At 45.0% G+C, this 24,559-nt stretch overlaps 1 protein-coding gene across 11 annotated transcripts in view; it reads right to left on the reverse strand.

Annotated features, from left to right (window-relative positions):
- Nucleotides 1-24,559, reverse strand: part of Atxn1 (ataxin 1) — a 413,636-nt gene that overhangs the window by 183,745 nt on the left and 205,332 nt on the right. For 9 of the 11 annotated variants that reach the window (XM_021215427.2, XM_021215426.2, XM_029547630.1 and 6 more), the window contains one exon: nucleotides 3,701-3,764. The exons of the other annotated variants lie outside the window; for them this stretch is intronic. The gene's annotated coding sequence lies outside the window, so the exon portion shown is untranslated. The remainder of the gene's footprint in view (nucleotides 1-3,700; nucleotides 3,765-24,559) is intronic. 11 annotated transcript variants of the gene reach the window in all.

Below are 24,559 nucleotides of genomic sequence, written 5' to 3' on the forward strand. Positions count from 1 at the left end.
AAATCCCAGTAACCACATGGTGGCTCACAACCATCCGTAACAAGATCTGACGCCCTCTTCTGGAGTGTCTGAAGACAGCTACAGTGTACTTACATACAATAAATAAANAAATCTTTAAAAAAAAAAAAAAAAAGAAAAGAAAAGAGAAGACAAAGTAGCCGTGAGGCTCTGTCCTGGCACACCTTGGAAGCAGTCTTCCAAGGTCACGGGCAGCCAGGCAGATGACTTGGCTCTAAAAAAAAAAAGAAAAGAAAAGAAAATGCTTCCAGAGGTTAGGTGTGGTGGCACCCAGCTGTAATCCTAGCCTTTGGGAGGCTGACAGGGGACATCTCAAGTTTAAAGTCAACCTGTGCTTCTGCAATGGTACTGTCAGCTAGACAGAATCTAGAATCACCTGGTAGGCAGACCTGTGGATGTACATATGGGGGGTTGTCTTGATTATATTAACTGATGTGGGAAGATCCATCCCAACTGTGGACAGGACTATTCCTTGGGTGGGGGATCTAGGACTGTATAAAGTCAGTGGTTCTCAACCTTCCTAATGCTGTTCCTCATGTTGTGGTGACCCCTCCAACCATACAATTATTTTCATTGCTACTCTATAGCTGTATTTTTCTACCGTTATGAATTGTAGTGTAAATATCTGATACGTAGGATACCTGTTATGCAACCCTTGTGAAACTGTGAACCGGCACTTTGTGCTCCCAAGGGGGCACGACCCACAGGTTGAAAACTGCTGCGTAGCATCATAATGCAGCGTAGCACCATAATGCATTCCTGTTTGCATCTATTGACCTCTCTCTCCCCTTGCAGATGTAATGTGATTGGCTGCCTCAAGCACTTGACACCCAGGCTTCACTGCCACAATGGATTGCATCTTGAACTGTGGTCTCAAACAAACCCTGTCTTCTTTAGGTTGCTCTTGCCAGAGTATTTTAGTGCTGCCATGGGAAGAGCAACTATGACAGTTACACAGGAAAGCTCAGGCCAGGTTGGGCTATATAGTATGAGATCCTGTTGTTTCTAGAGTTTGGAGGGAAAAGCAGCTTAAACCAGAGTGTGTCTAATGGATGTGAATGACAGAGAAGATGGGAGACATACCAAAGCTCTAAGGGCAGAGCAATGATAAAACTTCAGTTAGGATTTGTGCCTCTGGAAGGAGAGAAATGGGTACCATTATTTCTTTTTGGAGCGCTACTGTGCCCATCACAGAGGTCCACAATTCTCCGGCTCCTTGGATATCATAAGGCTCCCTGTTGTCGCCTCCCTGTCAATTAGAAGAAGCTGACTGCAATATCCAGGAATCTCAGTCCTCGCCATGCTGTAATGGCAGAGGTATCCTGCCACAGAGAGGAGGCAAAGCACACATGAGCTACTTGCTCTCACGTGCTAAAGTTGGGAGGTCCTCAGTTCTGCTCAGGACGAGATCACAGGCATTGCCTTCCTCCTTACCCAGCTGCGGGCAAGTGTAATAGCAGAGCTGGATAACAAGGACAAAGTGCAGATGCCCCATGTTATCAAAGACCCTAGGAAAGGAAAAGGCAGAGGGAGATAGGCAGGAATATAAAGGAGGCATTACAGTAATTCTGGGTCTGCTCAGGATACATCATTGGCTGCTGTAAGCAATATATATATATATATATATTTTTTTTTTTTTTTTCCTGGTTGCACAGACATGTTGCTATGAAACCAAACACATGCCACTGCCATTTGGCCTCTCCCAAATAAAAATTTTAGGGCTAGTAAGAGCACTCACTGGATTTCTTTTAAAGGGATACCATCTATGATAAGTGCCATTATAAACTGCATGCAGCATTGGTCCAGGGCCCCAGCCCTGTACAGATATGCAACAAACCAACCACTTGTGATTTATGAGGTAAAGGTACAAGTAGGACCAGTCCCAGATCTACTCTGGGTTCTATTTTTTATGTATCCATCCTTTGATGTTGGATGGATTCCAGGGTCTTATTCCATATGCCCAGTAAACACTATAGTCCTGAGCTACCCCATAGCCTTATGCTTCGTGGTCCCTTGGTTTAGTCTAGTCAAAATCCTGGTTCTACAAAGGCCTTTGGATCTTGTGGAGGCCAACATGCCTTCATGTCCATATCCTCTCTCTCTCTCTGTGTGTGTGTGTGTGTGTGTGTGTGTGTGTGTGTGTGTGTGCATTTTCTAGAACTATGTATTGATTTTCAACTTGACAGGATCTTGAATCAACTAGTGGGCACACCTTTGAATGTATTTGGGGGGATATTTCCAGAAAGGTTTGACATAGGAGGGAAGACCCCCTAGAATGCAGGTGGCACTGTTTGATATGCAGGGGCTCCCAGCCTGAACAAAGAGAATGAGCTGAGCAATGCCATTCATTTCTCTCTGCTCACCAACTGTAAATATGATCTAACCAGCTGCCACATACTGGCTCCTCACTGCAAAACACAGGTGCTGACTACTCTCTGCCTGTGACAACGTGGCACTGCCAAAGCACTGGTTTGGAGAGAGTGAATAAGAAAATATACGATTGTGCAGGTATTCAGTCTGAGTTCAAATATCCCTCTCTCCAAAGAGGAAGGAAACCCAAGGATACTCAGGAAGCTCACAAAACTTACAGAACTCACAGGCCCCTCTTTGAGATAGTAAGCAAATTCTGTCTATGATGTCACAGATCTGCTGGGTGATGAGAGACTTCCTAGGTATATCCACACTCCCTGCAAGTTGGGTGGGGAGCTTCATGGGTGATGCTGTTGGGTTGTCACCCAAGCTGGAATGGCTTTTTTGGTGATGCAGTTTGTAGACTCACCCATGTTCCTGCAAGTATCCCTGTCCCTGCCTTTCTTTAATCCAGGAAACTCACTGCTCCACTAAGCTTGCTTTGCCATTGTTGCCCTCTCTGAGATGAATGGATATTTGTTGACATGTTCCTGGGCAGAGTCATGCAACATATGCCCCTGCTGTTGACATCTACATCAGAAGGTTTCTGGGCACACCTACTCTGTCAACCCTCCTCAGTAGCATAACAACTACGAAGTTTACTTTAGCATTTACCTTAGGGCAGCAGGCCACTCTCATTACCTTACTGGTATTTTATTTCAATTGAATTACAGAAATAAATCTATCCCCTTGGAAATAAACTGTGGGTTAAAAACAATAATCCCTCCGCGGGACCAGCCAGCGCCACTTAAGAGTCAAAGGCTGTTCTCACGCCCCTGGCTCTGCTTCGGTCTATGATGTCACAGGTCTCTTGGAGCCCATGCGGCCCCAGCTATCACATCTATACACAGGGACTTTCCCAGATAGCCTGGGAGGCCCCACGGATTGCTTATAACCAATTGCTCTTTCTCATGGCACTCGCGAGACACAGCCATGTGAACTAGACAAAGAGTTTCCCTTTGCCCACAGGCTTATCCCTGTGCATCAGTCACGGAAGGAAAGACACTCTCACTGTTGGTCTCTCTGCAAGCTGGACAAGGTGACAGCAGCCCCCAGGGCAGCTTAGGAGAAGAGATGTGGGGACAGCAAGAAATGTCAGGAAAAGACTCTAAGCAAGACTGTCTTTCCTAGGAGTGGCCCAGGCAAATGAGGTAGAGGACTGAGATGTCATCTTGCCTCCGAGCTTGATACCACTTATCAAATGCTTGATCTTGGGGCCTCAAGGCATCAGATACCAAAATGTATCAGATGATACATTTAAAAGTTCACTCACCCTCTGCCAACAGCAGGTTTGTTTCTTCTCAAGAAGAAAGTTTTGGTCTATTTTCTTTGGAAAACTGAAAGAAGATGAAAAAAAAAAAAAAAGGAAACAAAGATTTAGAAAACAACTTGGAGCCATTTTCTGAATCACCACCACAGGTAGGAAGGTCTGGGGAAGGATAGTACATTAGGGGTTAATAGATACATATTTTGAAAATGTATTTTGAACACCTGTCGATAATCAATGTGTAGAAAAATCATGACATACATGGTTTATTTACCATGAGTTATATGGCCCTTATGACAAAGCACATACATTGTAGTATGTGGGAAATACCTATAGGCAGGTCTTTTGAAACTTTCCCCTCCTCTTCCTTCCCTGCCGTTTGTTCTTTTCCCCAGGGGCCACACCCCTGAGTCTTGACCCATGGCCATTTATAACTAGGCTTATAAGGGAACACAGACTGGGCAAGAAGTGATAGAGGCCTCCTTTTAAACCCTCTGAGTAAGGTCATCAAGCAGTGGCCACAATGTCTCAAGTGCTGACTGGCCCAACCAGCTGCAGGAAAGAATCAAGCTGCCTTAAGTGTTGGGCCAGAGGAAGGTTGAATGGTGGAGGCCATTAACACTGAAGGCAGAAGAATTACAGCTCCATCCCAGTGCAATGTGGGAGCTTTAAGTCTCCAGACACTTTGAATGGGGCTCTGTGGGTCCAGAGGGGATGTGAAGAAAAGCTATCCCAACAGGCCATATTTCACCCCTGAGTCTTGAGTCCATCCTAACATCTTCTTGATGGTTTATTGAGAGTCAGCAGATGGTGAGAGAAGCTATGAAGCCATGAGGCCATGAGGCCATGAAGCCATGAGGTCATGAGGCCATGAAGTCATGAGGCCATGAAGCCATGTGGTCATGAGGCCATGTGGAGAGTTTTTGCTGAGGGCCCCCCACCAGCCTAAAAGTGGGTTCTCAGATTTGGGAAGGCCTGCCTCAGCATGGCCTGAGAGAAGACTGCATGCTCTTGTGGCACCCACCCCATAGGGCTGTCTGTCAGGCCCAGACCATGCCATCTAAGAGGTAATTTTGGGTTCCGGGAAGAACAAGACCTAACTGAAAAGATGGCCAGAGACAGTACATGTGGTGGAATCTGAGACGCCCCAGCCACACCTCTGACACCATCTTTAAAAGCCACACGTGGTGATTCGCTCACACAGGAAGAGCCCCTTTATCCTCAAGACATACAAGAGGACGACAGGAAGAGTGACAGGCCTGAGAGAGTCAAGTTCAGAGTCAGCCCCAGCATGCTTCTCAGCTCTGCCACCCCTGGGTGATTCCAGCCAGGGGATCCCTCTGCTTGTCTTCCTCATTTGCATAATGAGCATGATCCTGCCAGCGCCTGTGTGCCTCTCTGGGAGTCCTACTCTGGCACTAGGCATGCAGGAGAGACAGACAATAAACAGAACAGCCCTAACTACCCTTTAGCTCCACGCACTGATATGTCTATAATGAGAGGAGAGCGGTAGAGACAGTTTTAGAATCTGTCTGGATGTGAGTACCAGAATTGCATTGACCATCTCCACACTGCCCACATCTGATGACACAAATGAGGACAAAATAAAACTGTTTATGGTAGAGCAATCAGACGGTAGAGATGGAGGGAAGGACACAAGTGACAGGTCAGAAAAAGCCCCTCAGAGAACTAGTATAAATATTTTCATTTACATGTCGGTTTCTTTTCTATGCCCATGGACACATCCAAACATTTGAAATAGAAATAAACCCCATACATACATACATACATACATAAATATTCTAAACATATTTTTAGGGTATCCATATCATTTTGCTGACTGATCTTTTATAGCTGATATATTAAAACCCTCTTTTGACACCAACACATTTATCTATGTCTCTTAAAAAAATAAAATAAAATAAAATAAAATAAAACAGGACGTTAGGTAGCCCAGGCTAGCTTTGAACTTGGTATGTAGATAAGAATGACATCCAATGTAAGATCCTTCTGCCTCAGTCTCTAGAGTGATATGATTACAGACCACCACACCTAGTTTACTCTAGGGATCAACCCCTTGTGCAAGCTAGGCAAGCACTCTGCTTAGTGACCTACAGCCCCAGCCTTGTATCAGAAAACGTTTGAAAGGACTGCGGGAACATTGCTTTGGAAGAATAAGGCAATAAATATTTATTGTTGAACATACAGAATCCACCCAAGTACCCACACTCATCAGAGATGACCGCACACCACAGGAGCCTGTGTCTTCTTCCTCGCCTCTGTTTTACAAGATTGGAAAGGCAGATTGCTTAAATATAGTAAGTTTTAACAGAAAACAAAAAACAAGCCAGAAAATTTGTTTGGGTTTGAGTGGGTGAGCTCAGAAGAATGCAAACTGGCACATATACCACAGGGAGTGAAATCCCAGCTCACGGTGATCAGTGAGCACTAGAAGATGCTGAACGGGGCCTAGAGATGACAGGTGAAAAGAATGCTTAAGGAAGTAGGAAATCATATGTCTAACCTTAAGCAAATGGCCCTGCTGATCACCCCAGCATGGCAGAGCAACTTCATGATAGAGAGAGAAGCGAACTGAATCCTGCAGAGTCTTGTGTGGCTCTGTATTTGGAGTTCAGGATCTAAGAAGAGGACTTCGGAACACTCCACATTAAGATAGGTTATCGAACGCGGGACTATTTGTACAATGCCAGCATTTCTGGTCTAATTTCTTTCTGCAAGAGAAGAGTTCTTTTGAGAAAATATTTATGAGGGGGGGGTCACATGAGTCCTGGGTCACATGATAGCCTCTGGTTATCAAGGCTGTCTCACTCTAACAATGATTGGACAAAATTCAGACAAAGGCCACTTTTGAGAGAGCCTGGGGAGCGAATGTATGGCCCCTGTTGTCCAAGGGTGTGGAGATGTTTCCTCCAAATATAGTCAGTGCTTTCAAGGTATTCCTGACACTGTCTTTAACAGCAGGCAAGAAATGGGGGTGAGGGATTTGGAGGGAACAGCAGAAAAAATAGGGTACACCAAGGCACCAAAAAAATCTGAAGAAATAAAGTTTTATTTGTGAAACCAGAGTCCACAAGAGATAACAAGTGAAAGCCAATGGCGTGAAACCCTCTAACAGATGTATGACTGATCATTCATATGGTCTGTAGGATAGGTCTAAGGATGAACCAGTCATGTCATGGTGTTGTTGTGACCGCATTTCTAGGAAGGCTTAACTTGGGGGGTAAGACACACCCTGAATGTGGGTGGCTCACCATCCTATGAACTTGGGTTCTGGATTGAATAAAAGGGGGGAGTGAGGAAGAAGTTAAATGAACACCCAGTTTCCTCTCTCTCTGTTTCCAGATCCACACCATGTGACCAATCAGCCTCACATGCCTGAAGCCACACCCCAGACCCTGCCATCCTCTCCCAGCTATCATGGCTGTGCTCCCAAATTGTGAGCCCATATATAAACCCTTCTCCCTTAAGTTGCTTCTTGTCAGGCATTTGATCACAGCAGAGAACACTCAAAAGCATAAGCTCTTCCCTCCATGGCTTTTAATCCCTGTTTCAGCTACTACAATCTCAGTAACAGTTGACGGTGGTGGATCCTTCTCTCAGAGAGACCTCCGATGAGCTACGAGCTCAGATATTGTGCACTGGACAGAACCTCCAAGAGCCTCTTTTTAGACAGCGGACCCTAGGACTTACTGACTCATGGAAAATGGTCTTAATTACTTGCCACAAATCTTAGATAGGGTACAATCCAGGAGCTGGTAACATGTCTCTAGTAGTAAACTTCTATTAGGGGTGGGGTTTTGCTTTGCCCAGGGCCAGAGTAGCCAATGGTGAGGCCCTGCTGTGTATTAGATACTGACCCTTTGTGTGTTAAAACTTGAATGACACAGAAAGACTTGTTAGCATTCAGAATGCCCTTTCAATACTTTGGAGGGTACACAGCATGGGTCATAACACATTTTGTCTCCACAGACCCAGCCAAGTAAAACATTGCTTTGGAGCCCAAGACGTTCAGCCAGATCTGTGTCTCTGACTTCATCTGGAAACTGCTGCTGTGTTGTACAACCGCAGTGAGTTTGGGATCTGCTGACCACTGTACATCCACTGTACTCAGGACCTTAAATGTTCTCAAAGTCCCTCAGATGGAAAGGTTAGTCCCCAGAGTGAGGCTAAGGGGAGGTGATCTAGCCTGAAGAGGCAGGGATTAGATTTAAAAAAGAGAGAGAAAGTCCTTAGGTCACTGGCATGTACCCTAGGGAGGGATTCCAGGACCCTCCCCTTCCTTTTCCCTTTGCTCCTGGCCTGTGAGGTGAGCAGACTGGCTTAGCCATGTACTCCCACCATGAGGTTTTGAGTTGCCACAGGCTCAAAATGAAGGGAGTGACTGATCACGGATCGAAAGCTCCAAAACTCTGAGCCAGCCTCACCCTTTTCTCTTTAAAGGGTTGATTATCTCCTGTGTACAATACAGTGATAGAACCTTGTTGACATATTATCTTGTATGGTCTGAGAAAGCTCAGATTCCTGGCTGTTGGCTATTAACATTTAATGAGCAGCTGATGAGATTTAGCTGTCCTTTCCAGCCCAAACGAAGTCTCTCCACTAGTAAGTTCTATTCGTCCCGTTGCACCGAGAAGCAAAACGGGGCTCGTGACAAGTGGCCCAAAGGGAAAAGCTGAGTCCCCCTGCATATGTTCTTTTCTTCCTCTTCTTTAATAGGCAAGGCTCCACACACTAGCATTCTGTCAGACACAAAAAGAACCAGCTGCCACTAAGTCAGCAGACAGTCCCTTCTCAGGTAATTATTGGCCAAGGGTAAGCAACCGAGAGTGGCGAGTGAACTTATCCACAGTACGCAGCGAAGAGTCTCCCCTTCGCAGCCCAGTGTGTGCCAGGCAAGCTCTCTTCAGGCAGAACAACAGGGCCTAAAGTGCTGACAGTTGCTTCCACACAAAAATGGAGCCCTGGCAAGTGAGTCTAACAATTACTGCGCATCACTCTGATTATGAGCCACAAGCATGCAATCAACAGCGGAGAGACGGTCCTAAACGATCTCCATCAGCATTTTACTTCAGTTATCAAAGCGTGGCAGATGAGCGCACTTCCATCTGACCTAAGCGCGATGCTAATAACCCAAACACAAAGAATGCATAAGAACTATGACAGTTCGAGAACACTGGCCATGGCGGTGGGTGGGGGTGGGCACTGGATATTATGGATACATTTTAGTTCATTCAGTTCTTTCATTTATTACCTCTGGGTAAATACATATTATTTATGTGTTGCTCATCTAATAGATTCATTCATACGGGTGACCCAATTTAAACTGAGTGAAGTCTCTCTCTCTCTCTCTCTCTCTCTCTCTCTCTCACACACACACACACACACACACACACACACACACACACACACACACACAGAGAGATACATTTACAGAGATACTCACACACACACACACACACACACACAGAGAGATACATTTGCTGTTGTACCGACCATAGAAGCCTATTTTTCAAAGAATTTCTTCCCATCACTCTATTTCCAATGCTGCCATTTAAAACTCAATCTGGAAGTGGTATTTTGGGAACATTTTTAAAGAAAAATAACTAAAAAAAAAATCTACTATATATCTAGCGAGATCTGAAAGAGAAATCCTGGCGGGTACACTGTCGCCTGAGGTTACGCATGTGAGTCACCTCTCCTGGTATCACATCAGGGCTTAAGAAGCTTTGGAAGTTGGAGTATTATGAATGTTAGGCTAGGGCTACTGAAGATGCATTAACTGACGTGCGTATTTTGGAAAGACAGGACTGGACAGGGTATCCTGTAACCTAAGCTGGTCTCAAGCCCACTATAGTAACAGAGGCTGGCCTGGAATGTCTGATCCTCCTGCCTCATCCCAGGTTCTGAGATAGGAAGCACCACCACAGACAAATGCGTGTGCACACATACATGTGTATGCATGTACACACATACATGTGTATGCATGTACACACATACAATGTGAAGGCATGTACACACATACATGTGTATACATGATCTTATTCCACATTTTTTTTTCTTTTGCTCAACCTAAGTGGCACTCTTGATTTCCGTCTTTAACCTCTGTTGCACATAATTTCGCTCTCAAGCAGGGCAAAGGGTGACTGTTGCTACTGTGTTACTGTCACGCTGTTAAGTGAGAGGCATGTGGCCAATGTTTGTTAATCAGCAGAAGCCACTAGGACTCAAGCATCAGGATCTGCAGAGCTTGGGACCCCATTCCAACCCCTTAATTGTCTTTGCTGTATGGCTGGATTTCAGCCCTCGTACTCACCACGATCAACAACACATCGTTACCTCCCTAGTCAATAAACACCTCAGATACAACAGTCTACTTCTCATGTAATTCCATGCATTTGCTCTCTTATACTCTTATCTGGCCTTAGCTATCCGGGAACCTCTCTGGGTTTTGTCATTAATTGGACTAATTCCTTTTCTAAAATGTTTTAATGAATATATAGTAACTGTGCATAACAATGAGTTTTAATACAGCATTTTAATACCTGTATATCATATACTTTGATCCTATTCATCTCAGGGTTACCCTCTCTGGCCCCCTTCTCCTCCCACCAATCACCCTTCTACTTTCAAGACTTTAAAAAAAAAAATTATTTTCTTATTTGTTTATTTTGGTAACCTGTGGATGCCATCAGTATTGCTTAGAGAAGCATACTTATTGTTTATTGCTTTGGACATGTGATGTAGCCCAGGCTGACCTGGAACTTATTACATAGCCCAGGCTGACCCATCCTTCATCAATGCTTTGGTTCCCATCTTCCGAATACTGAGCTTATAGTCTAGTACTGCGTCCTTCATCAATGCCTTGGCTCCCGTCTCCCGAATACTGAGATTCTAGTCTAGTACTGCGTCTGGCAACTTTCATGTTTATTTACTTATGCATCTCTTTCATCTCTTTTCCAGACAGGGTCTCACGAAGCGGTCCTGACTGACCGGGAACTGACTATGTAAGCCAGGCTCTGGTTCCCCTGCCAACTGCTGCTGAGTGCTGAGGTCAGAGAGATGTGCTATCATGGCAGGCTGGGTCCTTTTAGTTTTTATGTGAACTTTTCTTGAGCTAGGAGCTAATTAGACAATATAGAAAAGGCACGCCCCTTCTGGCATCATTACCATGCTGTTGATACCTTTTATAAAAGTCAAAGTGAAAGGCTCTTTGGTAGGCCACATGCCCAGCATGTAGAAGGTACTGGGTCCGGTCCCCTTTACCACACAACAAAGATCAGGTCTCATCATCCTTGAGTTTAGATGCTTGATAAGCTTGTTAGCACCCCAAATGCTAAAGCTGTCTTGATTGTTTCCTTGCCCTTGCCAACTGCCAGAGGATACAAGTGTTGAATTCTGCCAATGTGATGCCATCCAAGGCGAGAGCCAACTCAGCTTGCCTCAAGAAGGGCTCCAGTGTGCAAGGAGGTGCATATTAGTAGGATTTCATAACCACTGGGCAACTACAACACAGTCAAAAATCATATTTGTGATTTGGGGAGTAGAAAAATATATTCTTACTGGTATTTGCCAATCGTATCAAATGCTGAGCGCAGCCTACTGTCTCCCAAATAACCCTTCTTATCTGTCCTTTTCCCTCCCCCTCCTAGGACAGCCTTTCCCTGACACACTGGAAGTCTGTCCTCTGAAGCCTTCAGCCTCTTCTGCTATGGATAAGGCCAGGCCAGTCCAGCAGAGATGCTATCAGAGTCCAGGGATCCACCTCAAAGCTGCTGGTTTGGGACAGATTAAAGGAAAACCTTACTGCGCTTTCCAAGGCTCCTCATGAGTAAGGAGATTCAAAGGCACATATTTTTATCTCCTTGCTTCCCTCTCTTGTGGTAAACATCTTTTCACTTTTAGCTCTGTCCAGGTACAAGGAAGGAAGGGAGGGAAAGGGGGGAGGGGGAAGGGAGAAGGAAGAGAGGAAAAGGGGAGGGAGAGAGGGAAGGAGGAAGTAGAGGAGGGAGGAGAGGAGAGGGAGGAAGAAAGGAAGACTGCTTGTGGACGTTGTACATCGTGGTGCGCACTAGGCTCCGCACCACGATGTACAACGTCCACAAGCAGATTCCTGGTTGTCAAATTGACTATATTTGGAAAGGGGAGGGGAGGGGAGGGGAGGGGAGGCAAACAGGAAAACAGCCTACTAGCTCCAAGGTCCAAGTGCTTTATTCCGAACTTCCTACTGACAATATTATGCAGTTATGGCAATTTAAAGAAAAATTGGAACCTAATGAGAAAAGATAAGAGAGGAACACAGATCAAGGGAGTCCTGAGAATCAGCCCCAAATTGTGCCACCAAGACCTAGAGGTTCTCTGAGCTTATTAATACAAGCTACCTTCCACTGGGGGGGGGGGGCACGTGAAGTGATTGCAGTTGTTTCTTTAAAAACCGTTAGTCACCCTCACAGAGACTTACCTCTAAACAAGGGCACTCTGTAACCAGGGATCCGTCTATATGGTTTTGTCACCCGATAGGCCTCAAGGTCAACAATTAGAGTAACTTGATAAGAATGCCCTCAGCCATCCACTAGAGTACAGTGGTGTCCCTGATCGATACAGGAGCTCTGCATAACATCCACCCAGCCTTCTCCAGGGAGTTCCCTGCACAGAGCAGAAGCAAATTATACCCTTAAAGGCAGATGACACACCAAGGCAGGAGGGTGCTGTCTGCAAAGTGAAGGCTTTGTTCTGTGTGTGCCTGCGAGGGGTGCCAATCCAGCTCAGGATCCGAGGGAGAACAGCATCCATTCGAGGGAAGCAAGTCGGGAGGGGGCTCTCTTTTCTCTACCTCCTGATTCCCCCCAGCTTCCCATTTGAGTGCCTGGGAGGGTTAATCTTCAGCACCAGGTGGGGTACTTCTGTAATCCTAGCATGTGGGAGGGGAAGACAGGAGGGTGTGAAGTTCAAGGGAATCTCTGGCTACCTAGTGGGTTTGAGGCTAATCTTAGAATACATGAGACCCTGTCTCAGAAAAAGAAAAAAAAAAACACAATTAACTGTCATGCTGATCACTAAAAACAAACAAACAAACAAACAAAAACAAAACAAAACGAAAAACAGAGTCCCCAATTCAAAACTTGCCCCACAGCATGGACCTCCATTATAAAGCAGGGAAAATGTCAGCAACGATAATGTATGTTGTATAGTGCTTCCCATAGGAGAGACTCTAGTCTATTAACAAATGAGAATTAGCTTAGCACTTCCAACATTCTAGGGAAATGGACTGCATTTTTAATGTCCATTGAACAGCTAGGAACACCAAGGCATAGAGGCTTGAGTAAGACTCACTTGAAGGAGAGGCATGGTGGAGGGACCATAGCTGTTTTTAAACCCAAGAGATTAGACACACAATTATTAAATTGTCTAGTTAACAACTGCTGCAGCCTCATTGATGCTGGTATTCGCAGCTTTACAAACTATATATTTCTGTCTATGCTTTATATATCAGCTTGAAATAACCACTCTGCATGTGTAATCTCTCTCCCAGTGGAGGCTGTAGAGACCCACGCACGCTTGTGTGTGAGATGAAGGGATGATTCGACAAGTCATCTTTTAAGTCATCTCACAAGACAGACCAAGAGCCCCTGATAAGCCTCACTTCCAGATAAAGGAGATGAGGTTTGAGGAAATCACGTGACTCATCTAAAGTCATGCTGCTTTGCACACAACCTCTCACACTACATATCTACCTTTGGTTTTCAAAAAATACAAAAAAAACCAAAACATATTTTTTTTGAAGAAACATTTATATAACTGTGACATACAGCAGAGCTAAATAAGCAAGCTGATCTCATACAGAGACTGAAGGAGCCTGAAGCCTGAAGGCTTGTGAGAGACAGAAAGGATTTGTATAAAGTCTTTGGGGACTGTGATGGCATCCCAGACACGTCTAGGACCCCTTTATCCACAGCAAGGAGAAATAGCAGGATGGCCTTGACTAACTCCACTGAAGCTAGAAGACAGGAGTAACCTGTTACCTTCCTTTATGTCCCACTGATACCTCTAACCCTAGGGAGAAAGGCAAGAGCCCTCTGGCCTGGCTCAACCGTTCAAGCATTTCTGTTTCTTTCTAGGGATCTAGTCAGAGTCTGTTCCTTTCCAGCCCCGAGAGATTTTCCTACTGACTTCCAGAAACCCACAACATTGGTGGCCTGAATTTTCATCAGTAGTTGGGGTGGAAGTCAAGGTATGACCATGGGTTTTGCGTGCTTGTTTACCAGGACTGGAACACCCTGAACCCAATCTGAGCTCCTTTCAATGATAGGAAAGCAGAGTAGGAAGATGGGGCCGTTCTGCAAGATGTACAAGTACCGGAGGTTCACGCTGACTGCCCAAAGGCACAAAGACACGGAGGTTACAGAACATCAGAGAGGTGGGGACTAGCCCCCCCATCCCCCCCCCCGAGAGTTTTCAGCCAGACTCCTCACTTAGACCAGGAAATTGTGTCCCACCCAGGAAAAGTGCCTTGGCCCAAGTTGCACATTGGCATGGCTGACTCTAAAGGTTTCTGACATCTTACCAGTGAGCATCCAAAACTCCAAGAAGAATGAAAGTGTGAACCACAGGGAAGCTAAAGAAGTCTTTGGTGATGTCAAGTGATGCGAGACAGTCAAATACCCTGATTGAAACCGAAGTCATATGTGCTTCTATGGAAAACCAGCTCTTAAGGGTCTCCCGGGGCAGGGGGGATCCATCACCTGGAATTACTTGAAGGCTTGTCAAGTGCTTTAAGGCTCTACAAGGAGAGGTATGATATTGAGAGACAGGAAAAGGGGGCTAACCTTTCCCCACAGATTGAGTTCTGAGTTCTTTTCGGATATCTAGTGGGTGAGGGAGTTGGGGGGGAGCTGCTTCTGGAAGGGAGGCCCTGTGCATGCTCATTAGCATATGCTCTCTCCACAGTCGCTTCAGATGAGATTCCATCACAGAAACCTATTTATGCATTCCTTAATATAAATCTAAATTGCTCTCTTCAAATAGCAGAGAGCACTAAGCTTCGGCAAGGGAAGAAGTGATGGTATTAGGAGTCAGGCTGCAGTTGCCTCCTGCCTCCCCCCCTGTCGGCATCCTGTCTTAACAGCCTTAGCTTACACACCTCACTGAGCTCACCCCACCCTGGGACTCAGGCTTTCTCCAGAGCAGGCACCAAGCAGTACTCAATACTCTGGAGCAGTAAGGGGCGGTCATTGGTAAGTGCTAGGAGGGGCCTGGTGTATTGCCAGCAGAGAAAGACACTTCAGGACCACTCAGTTGGCAAATGACCCCATGCTCTGCAAACATGAGGACCTGAGTTCACCTAAAAACAGTTGTTTCTAGGTGCGGTGGCATGTGCTTGTAACACCATCACTGGGGAGTCAGCAGGAGATTCCCCGGGGCTCACTGGGCTACCAGCTTAGCCACTCAAGAATTTCAGGCCAAGGAGAGTCAATAGTCTCAAATAATAAGATGGGTGGTACCCTGAGAAACAATACCAGAGGGTGTCTTAAAACTGTCTCTGACCACATCCATGCATACATAAACATACCATACACATACACACACACACTGTGTGTGTGTGTGTGTGTGTGTGTGTATATATATATGCATATATATATATAAAATGCACATACATAACACATGAATACATTCATACATGCATTCACATATATATACATACACACATGAACACAATACACATATGCACACACATACAGAGTTACACAAATATACACATGCAAATGCATATGCATGTATACATATTTACACACATAGACATACACATACATATGTAGACACACATGAACACAATACACACATGTACACACATAGTTATACAAACATACACATGTAAACACATATATACACATATTTACACACATACACATATACACACATGTTCATACACAAATATGCACATATACACATATATATACATACACTAATGTATATACATACATATGCATAAACACACAGAGACACACATTCACACACATGTATCCACCCTGCAAAGAAAGACACCAAGAATGTCAAGCCACACACCTTGCCCCTTCTGAAGTGTAATCTTCATGTGGTTCACCAGGAGCTGCACACACTCTTCACAGAAATTAAGCATTTATTTAATGCAGAGGATTTGGGACTCAAAAGGTGGGGAGTTAGAAATATGGGGCAAGCGGTTTGCATGGAGTGGAGCTGCAGCTTCGGTTCTCATTTCTTCCCTTGTCTCAAGGCCATCACATCATTCCGGGCCAGGGGGAGCTGGGTGGGGGAGGGGTGAGCAGGGAGGCCGCTGCGGTGGCTTGGTGCCTATTTCCTGAGGAACAGTCATTTATGGTGCCTTTTCCTACCTATGGAAAGACAGCAACACTGGCACCCGCCTAAGCTTGGACATAGAAGCACTGTTTCTGTTCTTGTGGGATGGGACAAGGCAACCCACTGTACACCTGCACACAGGAAAGCACAAAAGTCCGACATCATCACACCCTAAACTAAGGTCCACGGGAGAGTACGCCAGGAGCGAAAGAAGGATCACTTACCTATGTACTAATCTTCTAAATGGCCCTTGAATCACAGCCCTGTGATCCAAGGCCTAGGCATTGATTTTTAGTGTTATGAGCATCATGATTTCAACTACTAGTTTTTAGATTCTTGTATTTGGAGTATCTGCTTGCTTGCAGTGCCCGAGGAGATCGTAAGAAGGCATTACATCTCCTGGAACTAGATTTACAGAAGGTTGCGAGCTACCATGTGGGTCACAGAAACTGAACCCAGGTCCTCTACAAGAACAAGTGCTCTTATCTGTGGAGCCATTTCTCCAGTCCCTATTTTATCTTAAACCTTGCCTTTTTATTTATTTATTTATTTATTTATTTATTTATTTATTTATTTATTTATTTGGTGGGGGCAGGCATGCTTCAACAGGCATGTGGAGGTCAGAGGACAATTCGTAGGAGTCGTTTCTCTTCTTTCCTCATCTATGTTCTCCATTTTAAACTCAATTCATCAAGTTTGGCACCAAGAGATTTTACCAGCTGAGCCATCTCTCTGGCCCTCCACTATTTTCTCAAAATTCCCAAAGTTTGCCAGTTGGGGCTCTCTAGAGTGTATGCCTTTTCAAGGATTGCTATTGAACGCTCTTAGAGTTTTATCCTTGAGTTAAAGCTGGTTGCTGACCTCTGGACTTGAGGCTAAACACCAATAACTCCTCAGAAGGTCACTAGAGACCCTGTGTGCTGGTCGGATCTGTGCTTAAAGCATCAAGAAGCTTTGGAATCAGAGGACAGAAATTCTATTTTCCTGGGCGTGGTGGCTCACACCTATAATTTCTGACACAGAGAAGGCTGAGGGGGTGGGGGGGATTGGAAGTTCAAAGCCAGACTGAGTTAAGAGTGAGACACCGTTATGGTTTCAGTGTGACATACCTCTCATGGGCTCACGGGTTTAAACACTGGTTTGCAGTGGGTGATGCTGCTTTGGAATGCTGTAGAGCTTTTTGGAGACTGGTTCTCAATGATGGAAGTGGGCCATTGGGGGCAGGCCTTGTGATTCATTGCCTGGTCCCACTTCTGGTCTGCTTCCTGCCTCCTGGTTGCAGACACAACATGACCAACGGCCATGCTTCCACTACCATGCCCTTTCTGTATGATGGTCTATATCCCTCTCTAACTCCTCCTTCTGTAGGCTGCCTTTGCCAGCTGTTTTTATCACAGCAGCAAGAAAACTAACTAGTAAGGACCTTGTCCAGGCAGGGGCCAGGTGGGAGACAGGAACACCATATGAACAATTTCTTTTTTTCATTATTAAGTCTAGCACACACACACAAAAAATAACTAGAGGCACAGAGGGCATTAGGGGCTTTAAGTCTTAGTACGCCAGGCTGAGAGGGTCACAGAAGGGCTTTGAGCCTTGCTTCCAAACCAAGGGAAACCAGAAGTCGATGGCTTGCTCCAACCTTTGGCCTTCTCCACCCTGTCTATCCCATACTCCTCTGTTCCTTGTCTTTCCTTGCCAGCAGGGGCCAAGTGTGTTAGGAAGGCGGGGCCTTTGAGCCCTGAGGAATCTGACAACGGCCTTCCTCACACTGTTCCCACAGTAACCAGAGCCAGCTGTCTAGGCTGGCCAGCCAAGTTGTGTGTCAGGTTCACACATACAACAGGACCTCTGCTCGGAGAACTTCAGCTCCAGATTCCCCCTCACCCCCTCCTCCAGAACTTTTTCAAGTCAGCACACTCCTGGCAACCCACGAGTGAGTCTGTGATCCTGGGGGCTACGTGTCTAGAGTGTAGCCATAATCATTCCCCACTAACGATGGCTCTAAGACCTTCGAATCTATGCACACAGCTCTCTAGGGCCATGGGGTCCCCATAATATAGACATGGGGTTTCCTCAAGCATTTTGTCACCTTCTATTACCGTGGAAAAGCTAATGGGGCTTGGGTGAGGGTGACCATCTCAGAGGAGAGAGCAGGGAACTGGTAAGACACAGCCCTGTGCAGTCAGGATAACAACTTTTCGCCAGCAGCTGAACTATGCGGTCCTAATAAGGGAGGCTCCTTGAAAAGCGTTGCTTGTATTTTTAGCTTTTCTAAGGGAGGAAGGCGTTTTTTTGAATGGACGAAATGGAAAGGAATGCAGGGCAAGGGTGTGGGAGTGGGGTGGGGGGTGCTATGGAAACAGGGTGGGAAGATCAGGAAAAACTCAGCCGTAGTGGGGGGGGGGGGCGACAGATAGGCAGCTTCCTCCTTTCTTGACAGATGAGCACAGCTGGGCTTCCTGACTTGTGTGACATGATGCTGAGGTCTCCTGGTGCAGACACCAAGTGAAAAAGGAACTTGTGAAGGGAAATGCTTTATCTGACAACAGGACCAGTGTACACCACCTATGTGTAGCAATTGAACTTCCCCATTTTTGAGACAGGGTTTGACTGGGTAGCCCAGGTTAGTCTTGACTTCATTATGCAGCCCAAGATGGCCTCAGACTCCAGCCTTGGCCTCTTCAGTGCCAGGATTACTTGAGTGAGCTACCACACCCAGTCTATTCCGGAGACAGCAAAGGAGGCCAGCCACAGAAAGAGCTTGACAACTGAGATTCATTTGATTGTGGCTCTAACTTTCCTATTCTCAAAGAAACACCCTGTCTAGACTAATAGACATCAGAAATCAATAACAGATGAATGGATTCCTCCTAAGTGACCTTATTATGTTCCTAGCGAAGTGAAGATGCCAGTCTAGGAAAAAAAAAAAAAAGATCCTAATGAGCTGAAAAATCCAATGTGTGTATTCCACAGCTCATGGGGACACATAATTGCTGGAACTCAGAGTTCAGATGCCATCAAGTCTGTAAGGACTCTTCTAAGACCTAACGCTATTTGCCTGCTAGCAAAATTGCAAGCTATGCAAGCAAACAGCCTTGTGGTATGGTTAACACGGGTCCAGCGCCGACAAGGGAACACAACAGATAGTTTCCCAACTCGGAAATAGGACTAAAGGACTGTGTGCTACCCGAGAAGAGTCGCTGTGTTTTGTTTAATGGAACTAAATTTATGCCCATTTACATTGGGAGCAGGTGGCACGGGGTAGCATAGAAAGGCCTGAAAATATTCCCACTTAGTGAATGCGGTTGTATGTATAATTAGCTGAGATTTATTTTAAAGCGCTCTTATCTTCATGTTCTTTTGTGCAATTCAAACTGGTGAGGACTAAGGGGAGGCTTTTGAATTTATTATAAAAGTACAGCCATCCATCATATGATCTGCTAAGAAATAAAAAATGAAGCAAGGCATTAGGAGGCCTCCCAGAGTATATTTATTAGGCTCAGACAGAAGGGAAGGGCTAGCTAGCTTCCTTTCAGAGGAATGAGTCAGTTGCTGAACAATAGAGTCAAGGGGAAGAGGAGCCAGGGAAGAATTGGAGGCGCATTTGAGAAACCTAACATTTGTTCATAGGAAACTTCAAACAAAGCTTCACAATGGAATGCCAAATATCCCTTACCCAGCATCAGTAAAGTGCTGACTCAGCATCAGGGGAGTGCTGACTCGGCGTCAGTCGTGAAGTGCTGACTCATGACTGATCTTATACCTCTCCAAGTGAATTCCTGGCCCATTGCTGAATTCCTCAGCATTTCAGTAGGAGGCATACAATTGTAAACTCACTCAGCAGCCTGAGGTCTAACTCAGAGAACTCTAGGCTGAAGCCTGGCTGAGATCCAAATCTTCTCCTTAATGAGTTAGGGGCTCTCTTCCAAGTCTTCTTCAGGTACCCCTTATGCTTCTTTCACTTTTGGCCCTCCTGGTCTTTGGAATTGGACCGTGGTCCTCAGTATTGGTTCAGAAAATACATGTTATAGAGGTAAGAAATACTGAGTTTCAAGCTTAACTTTGTCACTCCCACCAACCCCTTTTGAGGTCTCCCTGTCTTGAATGCTAAACAAGGGCATGGAATTCCCAGGACAAGACTTAGTTATAATAGCTGACTGTCATTTTCTAGCAGATTTTCAAAAGTACTTTCATGGACTTCACAAAAAAGTTCTCAGGAGCCATTTAAAAATAAATGAAAGAAATGAGATGCTTTCTGTGAGATAGGATGTCATATGTTAATGAGTCAGGGGCTCACATAATTACATAACTTCTCTCTGATTACTTTGCATGATAAGTTTATTTTTCCCATCTAAACTAGAACCAAGTACCTCAACATATTACACTGAAAGTTTTTTTAAAAACAAAACAAAACAAAACAAAACAACAACAACAGAAAACCAACCTGAATGTTTTACATAATATAAATTAACATTCTCCAAAGAGAAGGGAGACAAGCTCTTCCCTGCTGGGGAGGTCTTAGCATCTTTCAGAGAAACAACATGCAAGCTACACACACACACACACACACACACACACACACACACACACACAGAGAGAGAGAGAGAGAGAGAGAGAGAGAGAGAGAGAGACAGACATTCCTTCTCTCCTGTTTATAGCTTGCTAAACTCCCCACGAAAACAGGCTTACAATAGATGCCAAATCTTCACAAGAAATGCCCAAGCCTGCAGAGAGAATCAGAAAGTGAAGGGCTTTGCATACGTGAGCTTTAAAAAGTCTGCTGTTCAACTGTCCTCCTTCCATTCCTCAAACACGCAAAGGTGTAGTCTTAGGGGAAAGGACGGCAGAGTGAGGTAATTATAACATGAAGAAACCCGGCTCTGAATAACCCCCAAGGCTTAAGATTAGACTTTAATGCATTTGCTTTCAGAGGCCAAACCACAGGAAGTATCACCACTTGCAGTATACGCTGCCAAGTCCTGCATACGATGTGCAGGCGCACCCATAAAGCCACCAGTCAGAGGGACAAAGTTGGGTACAGAAAACTGGCCAGCCAACATGGGCTGATTTCTTGAGGTCATAATGAAGGGCCACAAACTAGGTGGTTTCAACAATGGAAGTTGTCTTAGGAAATGGTGATCATAATGAGGTCTCAGCAAGTCTGCTCATCATGTACTTCTTAGGAGCAAGAAGACTGGGAGGCAGGACTGGTTAGTCCACAGTCTTCTTGCCATCTCCACTATTCTGAGACTCAGGGCAGCCCGATGTCTTCCTTCACATAAGATTGTCTCTGAGTGGCTTTCTCTTTGTCCAAATTGTCTCCTTTCATCAGAACAGGGGCCTCACGTTTACTTGCTCAGATGCGAACACTCTACTTCCAAAAAGACCACATATGTGGTACTTGGGATGTTGAGGGTGCTAGAGGTTAAAGATCTTATACACAGTACTAGGGATGCTGCGAGTGCTAGGGGTTGGGATCTAACATTTTGCAGGGACATAGTTTAGCAAGTGACACTAGTTGTTTCAGGAATAGAAAGCAAGGAAAGCCAGCTCCCATGGAGAGAAATGTTGTCTCATGGGACATGACACCAATGTCCAAGGGACTCACCAAACCTCAGTGGTTGAACCTCAAACCACAGGTAAGGACACACCTTAGTACGTCGTCCTCTGGCTTGATTGTGACATCAAGCCCATTTATATTGTGTCCCTCCTAGATTCCTTCTCAGTTCTGGCCATGTAAATATCATGGATCCATGGCAACATGGTTCCTTCCGAACACAGTCACCTGCTGCTTGTATATCCTCATCGTATGTTCAGTCCGTCTCATTTCTCTTGCTATTGCATCTTGTGGATTTAAGGGAAGAAAAAAATTAAAAAGCTCTTTTAGAAAGAAGATTCAAAATACATTTTGACCTATGTCTATGTTTAGGACAATTAATAGGCCATGATAACCATTGTGGTTATCACAAGCAGGCAGATTTGTAGGTTTATTGACAGTTTCTTGTAGCCTAGGCTAGCTCTGAATCTTTACGTACCTGAGAGTAAACTTGAACTCTGATCCTCTTGCCCCTACCTCCTGTGTGCTAGATTACAGGCATAGCTCAACATGGTCAGTTTTCGAGGTGTTAGAAATCAAACGTGGGGTTTTGTGCACACTAAGCAATGTACCCTACCCACTGAGCTACATCTCCAGCTCCATTAGCAGATTAAAATTTTTTTCTTAAGGACTCATAACTGCAGAGTGAAAGTACTCAACTATCCCATTCACTGGAGAGGAAACAGAAGTTCAGAAAGGTTAGTTAGGTCAGACACAGCCATGCAGCTACTAACTCCAGACACAGAGTAAAGAGTAGCTCTTTGGACATCAAACTCTATACATTGCTATTTTATGATCTTATCACTATGTAGCCCAGGCTAACCTGGAATGCATGATCCTCCTGCTTCAATCTTTTGAGTTTTGGAATGCTGGATGTGCACTACCACACTTGACTTAAGGTTTCCATCTTAAGAAACTGCAACAGGAAGGGTGAGGGAAAGGAAAAAAAAATCAAACAGGATGCAACTGGGCTGGAGAGGTTTGCCAGTGGTAGAGTACTTGCCAACTAGAGTACAATCTGTCAGGTCAACAAGCCAGACTGAAAGCATTTTTCTTCTTAACTGTAATCAACGGGGGAGAAATTAAAAAAAAAAAACCCACATGTTTATATTTTACAATTAAATATATTTTTCAAAATGTCTTAAGTCTAGGTTTTATTTGCACTTACAAAAAATAGGGTGAGTTTTACCCAGCCCCATTTTCGGGATGATAAAATAGAGGGGGAACTCTGTAACATTCCTACATAAATTATTAAGTTGACAGTGAGGCTGGAGAAAGAACCATCCTGCCTTAATTCTAGACTTGGCATGGCTTTCCAGAGAGAATAACCCAACCCGCTGTCCTTGGAGACAAATAAAACCAGAAAGAAAGTAACACACAAATCCATGTCATTGCTGCTGTAGAGCCCTGCATTTGTGTGGGGTGGGGGGGAGCCAAGATGGCCTCCAGTATCCCTGACAACAGGAAAAAGGTGGTTCTAGGAAAAACACTCACAAGATTCAGGGCTGGTGAGGCAGTTAATCTGTGTTTCTGGGAATGCCCCAGCATTCCCTCTGATATCCTACCACCAGAGTTCATAAAGAGGTTTCCATAAGGAAACAGCAGCTGAGCTACTTACTGCTGGAAGAAGATCAGCCTGAGAGACAATGTAGCAAACATCCTTGTTCCCAAAGGGTTTGGAGAGCAGTGGCAGCAGGAGGTGTGCAGGGAAAGCAAGTAGAGGTCGGAGGTCATGAGCAGAGGCTGTCAGGCAACTTCTAGGTTGACTCTGGAAAGTCTAAAGTGTTTCTGAAGGCTTACACAGAGGAGTGGACTTAGCTTATGTTTAGGGATTGGCACTCCCACATGTTTAGCTCTGAATTCCCTTTCCGGGACTTACTGGTTGGTTTGTTTGGTTTGGTTTTGGTTTGGTTTGAGATGTTTGCTGACCATCTATCTCTATACGGAACTCCTGCTACGGCACTTCCAATGGGGCTAAATTAGAGTTCTATTGTCTCTTCAAGATCTGACCTGAGGTTGTAGAAAATATTATAAGTCTAGAAACATACAAGGAACTGAGAAACAATATTTCAAATGCAGTATCTTTGAATTGAAAAACAAACAAACAAACCAACCCAAACAACCACCACAACAAAAGCAAAGCAAAACCAGATCTATGTCAGTCATTGCTTTCTCGTTGTATCCAAGACTTTAAAGTATAAAATGTATCTGTGCATGTATCATATGCTGCACGTGTGCATGCAGGGGGTCCATGTGATACCTAGTAGGTATTGCTAAACCAGCTTTCAAGGACACATGCCCTCACCAGCAACCAGAATGGCTTTCTTGCCACTCAAAGCCTCTACCATGCACCTGGAGTTGCTCTCTAAAAGACTAAAGGAAGTATAGAACAAGAGTCATAACTTACTGTTTTTAGCAATCCATGACACTAGGTCCAAAGCAATCAGGACGCATAGAGGGTGGTTCTGATGCTAAGGTCCTGTTCCCCAACTGGTTCTTGGTCCATCAATGAAGATACCAGTGAGTAATGACGGAGGATGGGGAGGGGCACTTAGAGATGCATGGGAGGATGGAGGAACAGGCAGTAGCTACAGGAGATAAAACTAACCAGTCATGTGAGTTTTCAGTTGGAGTGGCCATGGCCACTCTATCCGATTATGTATGGGGTGGCAGAGGAGGTTTAGGAGTATGTTTGGTCATTAAGTTAGCAAAGACATTATAAGATTAATTGTGTGTGTGTGTGTGTGTGTGTGTGTGTGTGTGTGTGTGTGTGTTTTGTTTTTATCCATGGATCCAAGGGAATCTGGGTGGGGGCTGGTAGTGCAGAAGTTCCCAGAGCTTAAGGCTGGGTAGCAAAAACTCTACATCCACATCTTTTCCAGCCCGGTCTAATGAAGATAACCTTGACTTGTCCTACT

The sequence above is a fragment of the Mus pahari genome, chromosome 16 (assembly GCF_900095145.1).
Source record: "Mus pahari chromosome 16, PAHARI_EIJ_v1.1, whole genome shotgun sequence".
NCBI lineage: Eukaryota > Metazoa > Chordata > Mammalia > Rodentia > Muridae > Mus > Mus pahari.